The 15,575-nt window shown below is 25.4% G+C and overlaps 1 protein-coding gene across 4 annotated transcripts in view; it reads left to right on the top strand.

Moving 5' to 3' along the window:
• LOC135926025 (N-glycosylase/DNA lyase-like) overlaps nucleotides 1-15,575 on the top strand; it is a 72,305-nt gene that overhangs the window by 5,581 nt on the left and 51,149 nt on the right. The gene's annotated exons all lie outside the window — the stretch shown is intronic.

Raw genomic sequence — 15,575 nt, 5'->3', positions numbered from 1 at the left:
TCTCTTTCATAATTAAATTGTAATTTGGTCTCGATTAAAAAATCCTGAAAATTTGTAGGCGTTTTACATACCCTTGATGATTCTTTGGGGGTGAGATTAATGTTAAAAGTTTTTCAGCCTTAATTCTAATAAAATCAAAAGAATTATTGCTTCTTTTATTTTTTATTATATTGATCATGGAATCAATACAATTTTTAGCACCCACTAGATTAGTACCTACTGATTGTAGATACTTATCTAATGGGTCTATTGTTATTATCTCATAAATTATAATGGCTAATATAATGTAATTTATATTAACACATTGAAATAAAAGACCAGAGACTTCGACTGAATCATGAGTAAAAACTGAGCTAAGAGTTCCATTAAAAGTAAAATAATACTTCAACAATACCTCAAAATTCTCATAAATGATGGAGATGTTCTAAATGACCAGTCCGCCTCTGATTTAAAAATCTCTTAAGAGTATGGCCTATATATTTACAGGATTCTCTAAAACGCCAAAAAAAATTGTACAATGTATTGGGTAAGTTAAAATAATTAGAAATGATAACAATGTTATTATACTAATTAGCAATGTATAAAAGGAACTTTTTTTAATTTTTTTTGAAGTAGGATTTGCACTCCTCCATTTCGGCCAGGCATGACTTTGCACCATCATGCCTAGCTTATTATATTCGTTGAATTAATATTTGACTCATTAAGTTACTTTAAAATGCTTTCAGCAGAAAGACACTTAAATTAATAACTACTATTACATTTTCTTGGATATCTCCAGAAAAAATATAGCCAATAATTATGCTCAGACTTTCACAACCTGATTTATCTTTTGCCTCAGCCTTATGACAAAAAAACAAACTTACTTTGTTATATTTATCTGAGATATTTCAAGCACCATATCTGTCATAATAGATATTACTTCGTTTTGAATATGGGGTGATGTATATTGGACATTTTTGGGTATTAATCTCTTAATTTTATTTAATTCAGAATCTTTTTGTATAGTGTATGAAAACATAGCTATAAATAGTCCAGAAGAATAAATTCCATCTTTTTCAGCGTCCGTAATTTTTGTTAAACCAGTCCCACGAAAAGGCAGCTTCTGTATGCTAAGAAATAGCATCAAATCAAATTTGATTTAAGATAATAACGATTACGGTTAATTTGTTGGCTTACCAAAATTGTTGTTATAGAGGTGGGCGCGGGCCTTATTTTTCATTCACGACCCGCCCGCTCACGGTGGCTATAAAAAAAATTCACGCCCATTCACGCTTACCATTAAAAAATTTTCGACCCGACCCGCCCGCTCACGACAAGCAATATTTTGATTCACGCCCGAAAATTCACGGTGTTTTTCAAAACTATTGCTATAATTTTACACTTTTTGAATTCATTCTATTATTTCTCTAATTTCATAATCCATATTAATAATAAAAAATAAATAGAATCTATAAATCGAAATTTATTTAGAAAAAGAAGAATGCCCATCTTTTTTTATTTCAATTGTGCACGCCTTTCCTCTAATAAGAGATCGGCTACAGAAAATAACTTTTCACTAGAAGCCGAACTTGCAGCTGACAAAATTTTACTTGATAATTTTCTCAGAAAAGGAAATGAATATTCCTGCTTCCAAAACTTCAAAATATTGTCGTTATTTATCTTATATGAATCTTTTAAGTTCATCATCAGGGCTTTCATCGGTGATGTTGATGCCTCATCAGAATTATCTAGAAATTCTCTAAATTTTAGAATATACGGTCTTTTATGAGTGTAGGATGAATTAGGAAAGTTATAAATAATAGTTGGCATTGACCATTTAGAAACATACGGTTTTTTATGAGTTTAGGATAAATTAGGAAAGTTATAAATGATAGTTGGCATTGACTTGTTCATATTATCTAATTTTATATCATTTAGCATTTTTAAGGTTGTTTTATATATATCATTTTCTTCTTTTATTAAAAACTTAAGTCTTTTGAAATTCGGATCTAGAATTAAGTCTACCTTATGTAGTGGCTGCATAATAATCTTTTAAAAGAAATCTTGTTCTGTATTTTAAGGTTTTGATTTTTATTGTATCACGTTTAGATGGTTAACAAAATTTTATTAATTTTTGTTTCCATAGAAAAACTTTATTTATTGTGGGACGAGAATGTGCTCTCAGATTATATGAGCATTCTTTAAATATTGATAAAAATTTATCTAACTCGCGTATGATACTGATATCAATTGTGGCTAATCTATTTAATTTTTGCTTGCTAAACAGGTACACCTGTATATTAGAATATGATTTTAAGAAACTCTGTATCATGATATATACAGAGTTCCATCTCGTTATTCTCGCTATAACATCTTGTTTAAGGGTGTGGCTTAGTTTGATATTAACTGTAGATTGTTTGAAATATTGTACTATTTTTTTATACCATTTATATTTAAGGCTATTTCAGTTAAACAATTGTCAAAAATATAATGCATAATATTATTTAGTATATGGCATATACATGCTAGCGTTTCGTCATCTTTGAATGCATTTATAAGATTTGCTCCGTTATCACTCACAACTATACATTTATTTAAGTAATTTTCTACTTCTGTATATTCTCCTAAAATTGAATTGACTATACTTTTAATTTTGACGCTTTTTTCATCCATTGCCCTTGTGGCCAAAACAAATGTTTTTAATTAAAATCCTTAATGATAATATGTCCTATAATGATTAAAAAACTTAGATTTTTATAGTCATCCGTCCAAATATCAGTGATTATGGACAATGATCATGCTTTTAATCTTAAATTTTATTTCATGGTAAATTTTTGGACCTATAGTATTCATAAGAGTTTTCCGGTTCACAACTTTTATATTTTGTTATCCATATGTAACACCCCTAGCTTTAAAATCCTTCACTTTCTGTTGCATTTAAAGATTTAAGATCTTTACAAATAAAATATAACTGACTTTTCTGTAAAAAGTTTAAGCAAAATTTATCATAAGGTCTCGCGATAAAAAACACCTAAACATAAAAAGAAAATAGGACTAACAAAATGATACCGGATGTTGTATATAAAATGCGGAAGATTTTTAGTTTTCATAAATTATTCTTTTTTAAAAAAGAACTAAATTAAATAAGAAAATATATAATATAATTCAAAAATTGCAAATTTATATTTATAAAATTGCAAATTTATATTTATAAAAAAACAATTTTAAAAATTAAAATTTCCGTGATTCACGGGAAATTTATGTTCACGCCCGATCACGCACGGGGAAAATTTTGGGAAGGCCCGTCACGCCTTGGAGTTTAAAATTTATTCACACTCACGCTGTGACCCACCGTGACACGATGGGTCACGCGTAATTTCACGGCCCGCGCCCACCTCTAGTTGTTATCTCAGTATCCTTATTTATATTAAGATTTTTATCATGCCAAATTGTTATTGAATTTAAATGAGCTTTCATTGATATCAGATTAGGTTTTGCCCATTATGATCTTATAAATATTGAAATTTTGACAGTTATTCTACATTGATATAATTAGACTTTAAATATTTTTGTTATGAGTATAAATAATAAGAGTTTGGGACCCAAAATAAAAAGTGTTCAGTTTCGAATATTTTTCAAAAGGTGGGGTCTTCTGATTCATCCTAAATATTAACAGATATAAACCAATGCTTTGATATCTACATTGACCGATACTATCCTTTTTAACCAGGGATGACCATTTATGATAAAAAATGGTGAGTACTTCTCGACCAATCAAAAATAATTGATAATAATCCTTAAAACAGTGTATATCAAAAGTTTCAAGCCAGTTTAGAGACTTTTGAGGTTCGGGTGGTTTCTTAATTATTACGAGATTAATCACATTCTTATATTTGACCTTCTGCTTTTAATCTGTTAATAAGCATTGCAAAAATATAAACATTAAATATATTATCTAAAATATCACAAATTTTGAACATTATAGTCCAATAAGTGAGGCTATTAACAATAAAATATCTTTATTTCTTATCTCCTTATGCACAAAATTATATAACAAAGAACCATTAAAATAGAATTATCAGATCATTTTCATATCATCAAAATTATTGTTGATTAACATATTATTGATATCACATCAAAATATATAACAAACAAATTTCAATTACAACATATATAAATTAGTAAAAAAAGTTACCTATAACTCCTCATTTATATAATATTTATTATACATATAATTTTGTCGTTTAAAAATTGTAATGAATTTACATGGAATATAATATAAATAAATAAATATTTGCATTGAAAAATATACCACAATATAAAGTAATCATCGACAGGGTTGGGCAAATTTTCAAAAAAATTTATTCGAATATAAATATTAAATACCTAAAAAAATTCAAAAAATTATATATATGTTAGCGGCAATGTAAAAAAAACAAAAATAAATAAATATTGGCGTCGAGCCAAAAAAAAACTAGAGTAGTACTAAACATCCGGTTTTCGCCATTATTTAGTGCTTAATTAATGTATTTAAAATCCGTTATTAATTTAGTTAACCGCCATATGGAAAAAAAGTTATTAGCTAAATAAAAATTATAACGTCACGATTTAAGCGTGAAGTTGGCTGAACTTTTGGAAGCACTAACGATGAAACTTATATCATTCTTTAGTGCTTAGTTAGTAGAGGTTAGTGCTTCAATCACTTTTGTTGCCGAATTTAAGAATAAAAAGTTATTGGCGAAAAAATCAAAAATAAATAAATATTGGCGACGTGCCAAAACAAAAACTCGAGTAGTACTAAACATCCGGTTTTCGCCATTATTTAGTGCTTAATTAATGTATTTAAATTCCATTATTAATTTAGTTAACCGCCATATGGAAAAAAGTTATAAGCTAAATAAAAATTATGACGTCACGATTTAAGCGTGAAGTTGGCCGAACTTTTGGAAGCACTAACGATGAAACTTATATCATTCTTTAGTGCTTCGTTAGTAGAGGTTAGTGCTTCAGTCACATTTGTTGCCGAATTTAAGAATAAAAAGTTATTGGCGAAAAAAACAAAAATAAACAAATATTGGCGACGTGCCAAAACAAAAACTAGAGTAGTACTAAACATCCGGTTTTCGCCACTATTTAGTGCTTAATTAATGAGAGAAGAGAAAAGAAGAGAAGAGAATAAATTCCGTTATTAGTTTAGTTAACCGCACTATGGAAAAAGGTTATTAGCTAAATAAAAATTATGACGTCACAATTTAAGCGTGAAGTTGGTCGAACTTTTGGAACACTAACGATGAAACTTATATCATTCTTTAGTGCTTCGTTAGTAGAGGTTAGTGCTTCAATCACTTTTGTTGCCGAATTTAAGAATAAAAAGTTATTGGCAAAAAAATAAAAATAAACAAATATTGGCGACGTGCCAAAACAAAAACTAGAGTAGTACTAAACATCCAGTTTTCGCCATTATTTAGTGCTTAATTAATGTATTTAAATTCTTTAAACCGTCGTATGAAAAAATCGTAATACGCAAAAGAAATATTTAGAGGTCAAAAATTGGCCAGAAAATTATGAAAGCACTAACGATGAAATTTATATCCATCTTTAGGGCTTCCTTACTAGAGGTTAGTGCTTCAATTACCTTTGTAGCCGAATTTAAGAATAAAAAGTTATTTGCTAAAAAAACAAATAATGGCGACGTGCCAAAACAAAAACCAAAATAGTACTAAACATCCGGTTTTCGCCATTATTTAGTGCTTAATTAGCAAATTTGAATTCCGTAATTAATTTGGTCAATCGTCTTTATAAAAAATTGTAATACGCTAAAGAAATGTTTAGAGGTCTAATTATGGCCAGAAAATTATGAAAGCACTAACGATGAATTTTATATCCTTCTTTAGGGCTTCCTTAGTAGAGGTTAGTGGTTCTACATTTGTAGCCGAATTTAATAAAAAGATTTGCGAAAAAAACAAATAATGGCGACTTGCCAAAACAAAAACTATAGTAGTACTAAACATTCTGTTTTCGCCATTATTTAGTGCTTAATTAGCAAAATTAATTAATTTGGTTAACCGTCTTTATAAAAAATTGTAATACGCTAAAGAAATGTTTAGAGGTCAAATTATGGCCAGAAAATTATGAAAGCACTAACGATGAAATTTATATTCTACTATAGCTTAGTGCTTCAATCATTTTTGTAGCCGAATTTAAGAATAAAAAGTTATTTGCGAAAAAAACCAAAATAAACAAATAATGGCGACGTACCAAAACAAAAACTATAGTAGTACTAAACATCCGGTTTTGCCATTATTTAGTGCTCAATTAGTAAATTGAATTTAATTAATTTGGTTAACCGTCTTTATAAAAAATTGTAATACGTTAAAGAAATGTTTAGGAGGTCAAATTTTGGCCAGAAAATTATGAAAGCACTAACAATGAAATTTATATAATTTTTTAGAGCTTCCTTAGTAGAGGTTAGTGCTTCAATCAGTTTAAGCCTAATTTAAAATAAAATAGTTATTAACAAAATAAACAAAAAATCTATCAGCGACAAACATTTTATTTTCACCATTATTTAGTACTTATTTTGTAAAATTTAAACTCTAATTAGTTTGATTAAAACCCCAAGTAATTAAAAAATGCATATTGTCTTTTTGCACTTAACCTATCAATTGTTTCCGTAGATCATCTGCCATATTTGAGTAATATAATGTTTCAGAAGCTTAAATATATTAAGGTTCCCAAATACATGAATAGCTATAACCAAGTCACAAAATATTATTTCCACTACTGCCTAAATGGGTCCATTGAACCCCATTCTTGTGTAATAATTATATAATTTTTATTATTTTATTGTAACAACTACATTTTTTCTCCAGCATCTATTATTCTGAGGTGTCATTGAATGATATGGTTAAAAACATTCTCAGAAATTTTTTATTCTTAATTCAAATTGTTCTTTTTACATAGTTTTATTTTATTCGATAAAATTACGCATATATATATTTCTATCATAAATTTTAGTTATATTAAGATTACAATATTATAAAGTACCCGTCTAACCGTGCTCAGACCTATTTTTTTTAAAATAAATAGGGTTCGGGCCTAATATTTTTTAAAAAAGGGCCGGGTAGGGTTGGGCCTAGAAATTTTTTTAAATTTATCTAAATTTATCAATTATATATTAAATATTTTATGTAAAATAAAAATATTTGATCACCTTTCTCGACGCCTAAGAAAATTTTAGACCAAAACATTAAAAAATTATATTCGATTCATAAATTTGACGTTCGTCTTTATTAAAGTTTTATTAAAAAAATTTTTTAAAAAATTATATCAAAATCAAAATGTTTTTTACAATAATTATGGAAAGTTATTTAACTATATAAGAATGTTTCACATTATGGAAATGTGTTACATACTATAAAAATTTACAAGTAATCAAAAAATTTTGAGTAATATAAAAAATTAACCACAGAATTTCCCACATGTGATTAATCAAGACTCAGCTGTAAACCATATAATGAATAAAAGCCTAACAGCTGCACACATTACAAACAATCTTGAACCATCAAATTTATCTCAAGTAGATGCTTTAAGACCTGATGGTATGACAACTATACCTTGGGCCCTCGGCAAATCACTCATTGGGACTACACGTGTGTCTCATCATTCCCTTCAAACATAAATTTCAATTTAATAACACAGGCAGAAATTAAAAAGACAAACAAATACAAAAATTTTAAAAACTTCATATTCACTCCAGTAGTGACTTCTACTAACGGGCATTTTTCGCCTTCAACATTTATGTTTTTAAAAAATCTACGTAATAAAATACGACTTTTCACAAATGAACCCAGAGAATTTCTTTTTATTCGACAAAAAATTCAAATAGAAATTTTTAGACACAATTATGGTTCCTTTTTGGGGACTCAATTATAGAATTTTATTTTTAATTATATAATTATAAATTTATAATTTATAAATTATAATTTTTTAATTAGGTATTATTACATATTTTATAATTTTATATATTTTCATAATCCTTAGTGTATTACAATCTTTTATAAAGACGGTTAACCAAATTAATTACGGAATTCAAATTTACTAATTGAGCACTAAATAATGGCGAAAACCGGATGTTTGGTATTACTATAGTTTTTGTTTTGGCACGTCGCCATTATTTGTTTATTTTTGTTTTTACCGCAAATAACTTTTTATTCTTAAATTCGGCTACAAAGGTGATTAAAGAATTAACCTCTACTAAGGAAGCCCTAAAGAAGAATATAAATTTCATCGTTATTGCTTTAATAGTTTTCTGGCATAATTTGACCTTTAAACATTTCTTTAGCGTATTACACTTTTTATAAAGACAGTTAATCAAATTAATTACGGAATTCAAATTTACTAATTGAGCACTAAATAATGGCGAAAACTGGATGTTTAGTACTACTATGGTTTTTGTTTTGGCACGTCGACATTATTTGTATATTTTTGTTTTTTTCGTAAATAACTTTTTATATTTAAATTCGGCTACAAAAGTAATTAAAGCACTAATCTCTACTAAGGAAGCCCTAAAAAAGGATATAAATTTCATCGTTAGTGCTTTCATAATTTTCTGGCCATAATTTGACATCTAAACATTTCTTTAGCGTATTACAATTTTTTATAACGACGGGTAACCAAATTAATTACGGAATTCAAATTTGCTAATTAAGCACTAAATAATGGCGAAAACCGGATGTTTAATACTACTATAGTTTTTGTTTTGGCACGTCGCATTATTTGTTTTTTTCGCAAATAACTTTATATTCTTAAAATCGGCTACAAAAGTAATTGAACCACTAACCTCTACTAAGGAAGCCCTAGAGAAGGATATAAATTTCATCGTTAGTGCTTTCATAATTTTCTGGCCATAATTTGACATCTAAACATTTCTTTAGCGTATTACAATTTTTTATAACGACGGATAACCAAATTAATTACCGAATTCAAATTTGCTAATTAAGCACTAAATAATGTCGAAAACCGGATGTTTAGTACTACTATAGTTTTTGTTTTGGCACGTCGCCATTATTTGTTTTTTTCGCATATAACTTTTTATTCTTCAATTCGGCTCCAAAAGTAATTGAAGCACTAACCTCTAGTAAGGAAGCCCTAAAGATGGATATAAATTTCATCGTTAGTGCTTTCATAATTTTCTGGCCAAAATTTGACCTCTAAATATTTCTTTAGCGTATTACGATTTTTTCATACAACGGTTATCCAAATTAATAACGGAATTTAAATACATTAATTAAGCACTAAATACTGGCAAAAACCGGATGTTTAGTACTACTCTAGTTTTTGTTTTGGCACGTCGCCAATATTTGTTTATTTTTGTTTTTTTCATTAATAACTTTTTATTCTTAAATTCGGCTACAAAAGTGATTGAAGCACTAACCTCTACTAACGAAGCACTAAAGAATGATATAAGTTTCATCTTAGTGCTTCCAAAAGTTCGGCCAACTTCACGCTTAAAACGTGACGTCATAATTTTTATTTAGCTTATAACTTTTTTTCCATATGGCGGTTAACCAAATTAATAACGGAATTTAAATACATTAATTAAGCACTAAATAGTGGCGAAACCGGATGTTTAGTACTACTCTAGTTTTTGTTTTGGCACGTCGCCAATATTTGTTTATTTTTGTTTTTTTCGCCAATAACTTTTTATTCTTAATTTCAGCAACAAATGTGATTGAAGCACTGACCTCTACTAACAAAGCATTAAAGAATGATATAAGCTTCATCGTTAGTGATTCCAAAAGTTCGGCCAACTTCTCGCTAAATCGTGACGTCATAATTTTTATTTAGCTCATAACTTTTTTTCCATATGGCGGTTAACCAAATTAATAACGAAATTTAAATACATTAATTAAGCACTAAATAATGGCAAAACCGGATGTTCAGTACTGCTCTAGTTTTTGTTTTGGCATGTTGCCAATATTTATTTATTTTTGTTTTTTTTCGCCAATAAATTTTTATTCTTAAATTACGCAACAAAAGTGATTGAAGCACTAACCTCTACTAACGAAGCACTAAAGAATGATATAAGTTTCATCGTTAGTGCTTCCAAAAGTTCGGCCAACTTCACGCATAAATCATGACCTCATAATTTTTATTTAGCTAATTATTTTTTTTCCATTTAGCGGTTAACTAAATTAATAACGGATTTTAAATACATTAATTAAGCACTAAATAATGGCGAAAACCGGATGTTTAGTACTACTCTAGTTTTTGTTTTAGCACGTCGCCAATATTTGTTTGTTTTTGTTTATTTCTCCAATAACTTTTTATTCTTAAATTCGACAACAAAAGTGATTGCAGGACTAACCTCTACTAATGAAGCACTAAAGAATGATATAAGTTTCATCGTTAGTGCTTCCAAAAGTTCGGCCAACTTCACGCTTAAATCGTGACGTCATAATTTTTATTTAGCTAATAACTTTTTTTCCATATGGCGGTTAACTAAATTAATAACGGATTTTAAATACTTTAATTAAGCACTAAATAATGGCGAAAACCGGATGTTTAGTACTACTCTAGTTTTTGTTTTGGCACGTCGCAAATATTTGTTTATTTTTGTTTTTTTCGCCAATAACTTTTTATTCTTAAATTCGGCAACAAAAGTGATTGAAGCACTAACCTCTACTAACGAAGCACTAAAGAATGATATAAGTTTCATCGTTAGTGCTTTCAATCAACTTTTAAGCGTGAAGTTGGCACAAATTTTTATTTTTGCCTATAACTTTTTTTCCTTAAATTCGGCTACTATACGGATTGAAGCACTAATAAGCACTAACCAAGCACTAAAAAATGACATATGATTCAACGTTAGTGCTTCCAAATGTTCGGATAACTTCACGGAGCTATTTATTATTACTTTAATAAATTTTTTTAAATATATTTTTTTGATTGATATTTTTTTAAAATATATTTTAATTTGTTTACAATATATTTTTTGATTGATATTTTTTTTTAATATATATTTTGATCGCTAATTTTTTTTATTTTTTGTGTTATATCAACAAATCATATTACTACTGAGGTAGTGGTAGGCAGGGGCAATGTGTAATTTTTGTAATATTATATTATTAATATTTTTTAAAATTAATATTATATTTTAATTTGTTACAATATATTTTTTGATTGATATTTTTTTTAATATATATTGATCAATAATTTTTTTTATTTTTTGTGTTATATGATTTCTTTTATAAATTTTTTTAAATATATTTTTTTGATTGATATTTTTTTTTCTATATCTTTTGATCGCTAATTTTTTTATTTTTTGTGTTATGTTTTTTTAGTAAATTTTTTTAAATATATATTTTTGATTGATATTTTTTTTTATTTTTTTTGTGTTATATGATTTTTTTAATAAATTTTTTTAAATATATTTTTTTGATTGATATTTTTTTTTATGTTTTATTTTTTGTGTTTATTTGATTTTTTTTAATAAATTTTTTTGTTTGATATTTTTTTAAATATATATTTTTTAAAATTTATATTTGATATATCTTTTGATCGCTAATTTTTTTAATTTTTGTCTTATTTGATTTTTTTAATAAATTTTTTTGATTAATATTTTTTAATATATTTTTTTAATAAATTTTTTTAAATATATTTTTTTGATTCATATTTTTTAATATATATTTTTAAAATGATTATTATACATTTATATTTTACGTAATTTTATCTATTATATATTTTTTGATAGATAATTTTTTAGGTAATAGTGACAAATGTCATAATCGTTATTTTTGAACTTTTTTGAGTATTTTTAAAGCAAATAGATAAAAATATGTTTTGTAAATTAATATTTCAGTGAAAGTTTACTATAGAAAAGTGACAATTGTCATAATCGTTATTTTTGAACTATTTTAAGTTTTTTTAAAGTAAATGGGTAAAAATATATTTGTAAACATGTTAAATTAATATTTCAGTGAAAGTGTACTATGGAAAAGTGACAATTGTCATAATCGTTATTTATGAACTTTTTTAAGTTTTTTAAAAGTAAATGGGTAAAAATATGTTTTGTAAACATGTTAAATTAATATTTCAGTGAAAGTGTACTATGGGAAAATGACAATTGTCATAATCGTTATTTTTGAACTTTTTTGAGTTATTTTAAAGTAAATGGGTAAAAATATGTTTTGTAAACAAGTTACATTAAAATTTCAGTGAAGATGACCATAGAAAAGTGACAATTGTCATAAACGTTATTTTTGAACTTTTTGAGTTTTTTTAAGTAAATAGGTAAAAATATATATTGTAAACAAGTTAAATTAAAATTTCAGTGAAGATGTACTATAGAAAAGTGACAATTGTCATAATCGTTATTTTTGAACTTTTTTGAGTTTTTTTAAATTAAATAGATAAAAATATGTTTTGTAAACATGTTAAATTAATATTTCAGTTAAAGTGTACTATAGAAAAGTGACAATTGTCATAATCAATATTTTTGAACTTTTTTGAGTTTTTTTAAAGTAAATGGGTAAAAATATGTTTTGTAAACAAGTTAAATTAATATTTCAGTGAAAGTGTACTATGGAAAAGTGACAATTGTCATAATCGTTATTTTTGAACTTTTTTAAGATTTTTTAAAGTAAATGGGTAAAAATATGTTTGTAAACATGTTAAATTAATATTTCAGTGAAAGGATACCATAGAAAAGTGAAAATTGTCATAATCGTTATTTTTAAACTTTTTTGAGTTTTTTTAAAGTAAATGGGAAAATATGTTTTGTAAACATGTTAAATTAATATTTCAAGTGTACTATGGAAAAGTGACAATTGTCATAATCGTTATTTTTAAACTTTTTTGAGATTTTTTAAAGTAAATGGGTAAAAATATGTTTTGTAAACATGTTAAATTAATATTTCAGTGACAGTGTATTATAGAAAAGTGGCAATTGTCATAATCGTTATTTTTAAACTTTTTTGAGTTTTTTTAAGGTAAATAGGTAAAAATATGTTTGGTAAATATCATAAATTAAAATTTCGTAAGATTAATTTATATTTTCCTAAAATGTTAACTACGAAATATATTAAATATAGAATTCTGCATCGGTTATTTGTATATCAACTAACTATAATATCTTTGACTTATTTATTTCAATTCTGTGAGTAAATACATTTTAAATATTTATTCCTCTTTAGTGAACGATCTGAAATTACAAGTTAGAGCTACTATTGAAATTTAAATCTATCAAAGTATTAAATAGCTTTTCGAAAATGAATATAATTACGAAATTAATTTTAGCATTTTTAAAGTTAGCCCTCATATTTATATTTATTTTAAACAATTACTAAGATTATACACCAAACATTCTAACAAAAATGAATAAAAATAACGACCTTATAAAATTTGTGAGAAATATTTTAAAAAAGATTATAAACCCGAGGAAAATTTAAAACATTAATTGGCCAAAGGCCTTCAAAGAGAGAGCCTAGCATAATTCAATAAAATATAGTAAAAAAAATTATCCAAAGGCCTTCATTTCTCGAAAAAAACATAGATAAACTTAGAATGTTTGGTGTATAATCTTAGTAATTGTTTGAAATAAATATGAATATGAGGGCTAACTTTGAAAATGCTAAAATTAATTTCGTAATTATATTCATTTTCGAAAAGCTATTTAATACTTTGATAAATTTAAATTTCAATAGTAGCTCTAACTTGTAATTTCTGAAGAATAAATATTTAAATATATTTACTCACAGAATTGAAATAAATAAGTCAAAGATATTATAGTTAGTTGATATACAAATAACCGATGCAGGATTCTATATTTAAATATTATTCGTAGTTATAACATTTTAGGAAAAAATAAATTAATCTTACAATTATTTTAATCTTATATCCGCCTACTATTATAAATTATGTTAAAAAAACATTTCCGGATGCTATGAAGATTAAAGTTTAATCATAATAGTGGAATTTATTATCATTTGAACTGATAAATGTATTATTAGTAAAATCTTGAATTTAATCAAATCAAGGAATGAAGATTTGCAGGAAAATATCTCATCATTAATTTTGAATATATAAATAAAAGCGAATTTAGGAATTTTATTGTTGATATTACTGTTAGTGACTTAAAATTATAAAACATATCTAAACTGAAATATTAATTTAACATGTTTTATTTTTACCCATTTACTTAAAAAAAACTTAAAAAAGTTCAAAAATAACGATTATGACAATTGTCACTTTTCCATAGTACACTTTCACTGAAATATTAATTTAACATGTTTACAAAACATATTTTTACCCTTTTACTTTAAAAAAACTCAAAAAAGTTTAAAAATAACGATTATGACAATTGTCACTTTTCTATAGTATCCTTTCACTGAAATGTTAATTTAACATGTTTACAAAATTTTTACCCATTTAAACTTAAAAAAGTTTAAAAATAACGATTATGACTATTGTCACTTTTCTCTAATACACTTTCACTGAAATATTAATTTAACATGTTTACACATATTTTTACCCATTTAATTTAAAAAATTTAAAAAAGTTCAAAAATAACGATTATGACAATTGTCACTTTTCCATAGTACACTTTCACTGAAATAATAATTTAACATGTTTACAAAACTTATTTTTACCCATTTACTTTAAAAAAACTTAAAAAAGTTCAATAATAACGATTATGACAATTATCACTTTTCCATAGTACACTTTCACTGAAATATTAATTTAACATGTTTACAAAACATATTTTTACCCATTTACTTTAGAAAAACTTAAAATAGTTCAAAAATAACGATTATGACAATTGTCACTTTTCTATAGTACACTTTCACTGAAATATTAATTTAAAAAACATATTTTTATCTATTTGCTTTAAAAATACTCAAAAAAGTTCAAAAATAACGATTATGATATTTGTCACTATTACCTAAAAAATTATCTATCAAAAGATATATAATAGATAAAATTACGTAAAATATAAATATATAATAATCATTTTAAAAATATATATTAAAAAATATAATCAAAAAAATATATTTAAAAAAATTTATTAAAAAATATCAATCAAAAAAATTTATTAAAAAAATTATATAACACAAAAATTAAAAAAATTATCGAGCAAAAGATATATAAAATATAAATTTAAAAAAATATATATATTAAAAAAAAATATCAATCAAAAAAATATATTTAAAAAAATTTATTTAAAAAAATCATATAAACACAAAAAATATAATATATTTAAAAAAATATATTAAAAAAACATATAACACAAAAAATAAAAAATTAGCTATCAAAAAATATATCAAGAAAAAAAATATCAATAACGATTTACATTATCGTTTGGGATTTCCGGATTATATCGATCATTCGTATTCTTAATTCTATTTATTCGATTTATTTATTCGGCATAACCATTATAAAACCGAATGGTTACAAGCCCTTTACAAACGAACATAGCCTATCTTCAACCAAAGCGATAGTCAATTGATTAATTCTCCGAATTACTTGCGAAAACATGTCTAGATGAATCACACTACACTAATCTCTCAAATAATTCAAATTATATTTATCTTTTC

The sequence above is a fragment of the Gordionus sp. m RMFG-2023 genome, chromosome 1, assembly GCF_954871325.1.
Source record: "Gordionus sp. m RMFG-2023 chromosome 1, tfGorSpeb1-WG-v2, whole genome shotgun sequence".
NCBI lineage: Eukaryota > Metazoa > Nematomorpha > Gordioida > Chordodea > Parachordodidae > Gordionus > Gordionus sp. m RMFG-2023.
Note: the sequence above shows the minus strand (reverse complement) of the source record. Positions and strands in the feature narration are given on the sequence as shown.